Source organism: Solanum pennellii, chromosome 11, assembly GCF_001406875.1.
Source record: "Solanum pennellii chromosome 11, SPENNV200".
Taxonomy (NCBI): domain Eukaryota; kingdom Viridiplantae; phylum Streptophyta; class Magnoliopsida; order Solanales; family Solanaceae; genus Solanum; species Solanum pennellii.
The window spans coordinates 48,240,299-48,246,269 of NC_028647.1; the positions used below are offsets into that span (position 1 = coordinate 48,240,299).

At 34.0% G+C, this 5,971-nt stretch overlaps 1 long non-coding RNA gene across 1 annotated transcript; it reads right to left on the reverse strand.

The window, feature by feature from the left end:
• Positions 1–3,029: 3,029 nt before the first annotated feature.
• LOC107003454 lies at positions 3,030–5,718 on the reverse strand. The gene is made up of 2 exons (XR_001454670.2): positions 4,899–5,718; positions 3,030–3,344 (listed from the first exon to the last, which is right to left on the reverse strand). It is a non-coding gene; the product is annotated as an uncharacterized LOC107003454 (long non-coding RNA).
• Positions 5,719–5,971: the final 253 nt, after the last annotated feature.

A 5,971-nucleotide genomic window follows, 5' to 3' on the forward strand; every position in this document is an offset into this window, starting at 1 on the left:
CCCCCCGCGCTTCACTTTTTTTTCTCGTTTTCTCTTTTCTATTCTAGAAATTATGCATGTTTGAAGTTGACCCAAGTAAAAATTAATATTATTAGGGGAACTTTCACATATAGACACTAAAAAATAACCTAATTACTCTCTATAGCTATGATTTGATAAGTACAATTAGTAGCTACATGTTATAAGGAGGAGAGAGGAGAGAGAGAGAGAGAGAGAGGTGAATTGTATATGTTTATTGGTTAGATAATTGTATATTATACATATGTATATGTATATATGCCAAGCGAGATTGGGAGAGAGAGGATAGAGGCGAGCGAGAATATGGAGATGGAGGAGAGAGGTGATCAAGATTGGGAGAGAGTCAAGCGAGAGAGGGCAGAAAGTGAGAGAGAGGTGAATTGTATATGTATATTTTTTAGATAATTATATATTATACATGTGCGTTGTATAAAAAGCAAGCGAGAATGGGAGAGAGGAGAAAGTCAAAATTGGGAGAGGGAGGAGAGAGGCGAGTGAGAGAGGGAAGAGAGTGGGAGAGATGAATTGTTTATGTATATTAATTAGATAATTGTATATTATACATATGTATTTGTATATTATGTCGAATTATACATATACAAATGTAACTAATTATACAAACTCGAAGTCAGCTTATATAATTAATGTATAATGTTAGTAGTGAGTGGTAATTATAATAAACTATAGCTACGATGACTAATTAAATAGTATAAGTTTGCTTAATCGCGTAATTCACATATTAAAATTCGATCGTTCAAGAAGCTTCAATTCAATTTTTTGCTTGAGATTTCTTGCAAAAATAATTAATATCTAAAGCACTTATCATACTAGATAATTAAACTTATAGTTATGCTTAATTAGAAATCATCTCTTTATACATATGACAAATGATTCGTATTTTTGCTTAGAATTTGTTAGGCGCTACAATTATACACCAATTTTAGAACATTTTTGGTATAAAGAAATATGAAAGTTTTATATATTTTTGAATACCAAATATATATTATTATATATCATATTGTGTTTTGAGCTAAAGAGTTATAATTAGGGGTGTCAAAAATGAACCCAAATATAGGTAATCCGTCCAATCCGTCCAGAATTTTAAGGGTTGGACTCATGATAATTTGAATTGGGTTCAATCTCAACCCATTAAAGTCTAACCCGATTTAAGACAATCCTCAATTGAGTCCAATTCAATCTCAAATTCTAACTCGTTTTAAAATTCTTTACTAAGATATGTTCCTATATTAAAAGTATCTATCCATTATTATCTCTTTAACAGTTTTAGGACTTATCTATCCACTTCTTACTTCTTTTTAGAAAAAATCTTGAGTGGAAATTCAAATTGTGATAATAAATGTTAAATATCACTATGTTAAAATTATTGAGATTAATTGGGTCAAATTGGGCGGTTCAAGACCCACCCCGTTTTTTAGCTCATTTGAGCCCAACCCATTTGAGCTCAAAGTAAACTAGGGCGGGTTAAGACCCAACCCGATTTCTATCTCAACCCATTTTATTATCTCCAGTTTCAACCCAACCCGCCCATTTGACACGCCTAATTATAATGCAAGTTTTGGGCTATATTTTACAATGCAAATTATGTGATTGTACTTTTATGACGTTGTTCCTAGTTTTACTCTATTGATTAAAACAGGAAAAAACTACAATAATGGGGGAGTAGTTCATATGATTAATGAGTTGTTCATGTTAGCTTGTTACTCTAGTTCGATTTATGTATACATATTAATTTTCAATCTACCCTTGCACATAAATCATTTTAATGTTCTAAAAATAGATTTTCATATTTACTTGCCATTTTTTCTGGAATTTGGAGATAATCCGCAGCTGCTATAACCTCTATCACATCTTTTGTTCTATAGGTGAGGACTATGTGCACACAAGGTAAATCACTCATTGCGTAATAGTTTGCAAACCATACTAGGCAAGTCTTATGCGACAGGCTCGACGTATAAGACATTGAGGGGGTAATCGATCCCTGATCATCCGTGTGAATGAACACCCTCCAAACCAACTTAGCAATCTCCTAGGATTACTTTTCATTTTTAATATATCAAGAAAAGATATTTTTTTTATTTTCTCCTCAACTTTAATTACTAATTTCTCAAATCATTTCTCGAGACCGAAAACTATACATCAATTAATATGGATATTATGATTTAAAAAATTTGATGTTATCATTTTTCTTAAAAGCATATAAAGTACTCTAACAAGTAAAAGTGAGACGTAAAGATGGAGCTAGACTATTAATTGTGGTGGGTTTGGCAATACACAATAAATGTGGTCCAAATTGTGTGTTTGAAATTAGAAAATCATTAAATATGTAAAAATTATAAAATAAATGATTCCATTATAGCTCATTAAGTTACTTTACCCGATTTAGGTTATAAGGTTTTCAATGCTTGCCTTATGATGTACCCAAATGAGGTGCTTAAGGGCACTAAAGGATTGTCATAGGGCCACAACCTCTTCTCCACCTCCAAATATATCAAACTTGTTTTATCGAAAAAATATTTTCTATAACAACTTTTGACTTTTTAGAGTCGCCACTTAATTTTTGAGAAAAAATCAAGAAAAAACGCTTGTTTTCAAAAGACTTAAACAGAAGAAATCAATTTGAAAACTTTAAAGGGGTTCAAGAATTCCTATTAACGTCTTAGAAAGGTTTGAAAGCACCTAAGACATCCGCTAACTTGCGGATATCCAACAACTAATTCGATTTGGCTAAAATGCTTAAGTTAATTTATTTTCAGGTAAAATTATTTAGAGTTGTTTGAAGACGAACACTTAGCTTTCCCTAAGTAGAGAACATCTAACTTGAAAAAAAATTGTTATTTTTAAAACTATTTAAACTTGATTCCATACTAATCGTTAAAACATTTCAGCGTTTGCGGGGATCTACAAATTCTAACCTTAAAACTAGCGATAAATCAAAGCACATAAGAGATAAAATAAGAGAGCGAGATAGGGAGAGAGAGAGAGAGAGAGAATCGGTTGGGTCTAAATCCGGGTTATCTGTTTCACCTTGATCAATATTTGAATCCATTTTCTTTTGGGATTTTTGACCCATTTAGTTTGTACCTGTCCTAAACTAAACATACAATGATAAATAAATAAATAAGATGACGAGGGCTTAGGCCCTAAAATAACAAAATACAACATTTTAAAAAAAAACAAATTTAGGTTTCTAAGCCCAAAATCTTCAAGTTCTCGGCCTCCTTTTAATTTTCCCGCTCCGATTCTGTTTGTCTGTTTTGTGGATGCTTGACTCAATACGGATGAGCTTGGGCCTTTATGCCCCAACGCTGAAATACAAATTGAATGACAATGGTTCAATGGACTCATTTTGAACAGTACATGCAACAGACGACAAAATAAGATAATTAATAAGTGACTTAAGATTAAAATATTGTATGCTCAATTATCGATTTAATTCAAATAGCTACAAATAATAGAAAATTTAGAGCATTTTGAGAGGGTTAGATAGTAACCAAGTCCTCATGCATTCATAGTTGCATAGAAAGATCTAAATATATATCCCTAAAGAGTATACAAACATTATTTGCAGGACAAAGCGCGGTGTACGCCAAATTGTATGAATTAGACACAAAATAGCTCAAATAAATAAATAAATAAACAAGGAAGGGGTAAAACATAAATGATAGATCAATAGATGTTGAAACGAATACAGAAGAAATAGCAATTTTGATGAACATAAAAGCATGCTGAAAGAAGGAAACATGTGTGAGATGCACGAACCAACATACATAATTCTTACGTGCTTGCTATCTGTTGAATTTTACTAAAGGAAATAGGGGCTCATGTATTACAAATATCCAGAGGAGTGATAATACTAACTTAATAATTAAAGAAAGCAAACATATGATAAAATCACCACTTAATATAACAAAATGGAAGCAAGAGGTTGTTCATAATGAACGAATGGCTTCCCCATGGACATACATAAGCATGCTAAATCAGTTGGAACTCGAATATAAGGGAAAACAAAAGTAGCAAAATAATAACATATAAATAAAATAAAATTAGAAAAATAGGCTACGGATAGAGAAAACAACAAAGATGAAACAATAGGTGAGATCAAAGCATCGATATCTCGCCTCATTCTTTCAACTTGAGGTGAAAAAGCGGAAGGTGCGACATCAAACACCACATATTTATTACAGCTTCATGACGACTGAGAATAGACCAAACGGAAACATGGTAGCAGTCAACAAACAACCCACCCGACATTCATACACACATGAAAAAGAGAAGTGGTGTCGAAAAACATATCTTCCTAAAATAACAATTATACCTTAGCATTTACAGAACAACCCACTATCCAAATTACGACCAAAATAGAAGAAAAACACAGAAATTGAATCCAAGAATAATGTAAGGAGACAGATAATATACCGTAACAAATAAGAGGGAAAGACAACATGAAAGCAATGCACTGATATAGGCACCGATTTAAGAAAAATAAAATAGATATCTTCAGATTTTGACAAAAAGAGGAACATTATTTTCTGAAAGCCGGAGAACTTTAGTTAAATCAACTACAATACTTGAGATATGAGCAAAATATCAAGGACTTAAGACTAAAGAAACAATAGCATTATTTTTGACATGATAGTCAGGGGATAAACCAAGACTCATGTCATGAGCGCAAACTACACACGAAGACATATTCTACGCCTTAACACTTAAAATGCACCAACAAGAACCGCAACACTGATCATTAAGCATCAAATAACAAACCCAACGAAGAAAAGTGGAAATTGAGCAAGAAGGAACAAAAATAGATGATATTGTGAGCGAGATACTAGCCAAACGAGTTAAGATAGAAATGATTTTACCTTTTTGTGGGCAGCAACTAAGACAGTAGCGAGCAGAAACACGACGTCCAACCAACAAAACTTGAAGGAAACCGACACAAATAAAGTGGAAATGTGATAGGAATTTTAACAAAAAAACCTTTCTACCTGTGAATGTTTTTCTATATTTCCCTTAGTATAACTTTCCTTGAAACGAATTTGAACTAAAAATATCTATCATAAATCTATGGAAACATATAATAAATAGGCGATCACAGTTTTTCTCCCAAAAATCGTCCAATCCCGGATCAAAGGAGAAGAGGGGTATTTACAGGGGGGAAAGTTAGGGTTCCGAATCAGGGGACGGCGGGTGGAAAAGATTTGGGATAAAATCACTCCCCCATTTCGAAATTCACATCCCATTGCAAGGGCGTGAAAGTTGTTGTCCGTATGAGAAACGCGTCCAAATCCCTTAATATCCGGACGAGGATAGCGGCGCGGATGGCTGAGATTGATTCACAACGTCCTTGCTTGGCATCTCACCATTGCAAGGACAAAACGCGTGCCTGCTGGGACTGTAGGAAGGCAGAGGCGCTGAAAAAATGCCAAAAAAACGTCCTCTGTTGTAAGCTATACAAGCAGAGGAGAAGGAGGCGTCGAGAGTTCTTTCCGTCTATCGCTGTTGTGTTGCCTTCGTTAACTCGCTCTTGCGTGAAGGACTTGAGGCGTGTCGGGCATCGCAAATCCTTTCACGCGCCGTGAAGTTGGATTTTTCTTTCTCTGAAAATATTTTCTCCTTGTTGCCACATCATGCTTCTAAACTTCCTATTTTGGGGAAGAAGACAAATAGGGTCAAGGGGTGGGAAATTTTTTTTTGGATCGGGTACCACTTTCTTTTGTTTGGGCGGAGCAAGAATTTGGGGGTTAAAGAGTTGGGTCGGTTTTTCTGAGAAAATAAATGGGCTTCAAGAGTAAGTGGGCTGGACGGTTCATAAAATCGGAGAATGCCTAAGAATTACAGTTGCAATTAATCCAAGATTAAGCATTTAACCGAATTAATTAAATAAGTAAACTCGACTAAAATCCACATAAGTTGAATCGACGTCAATTAACTA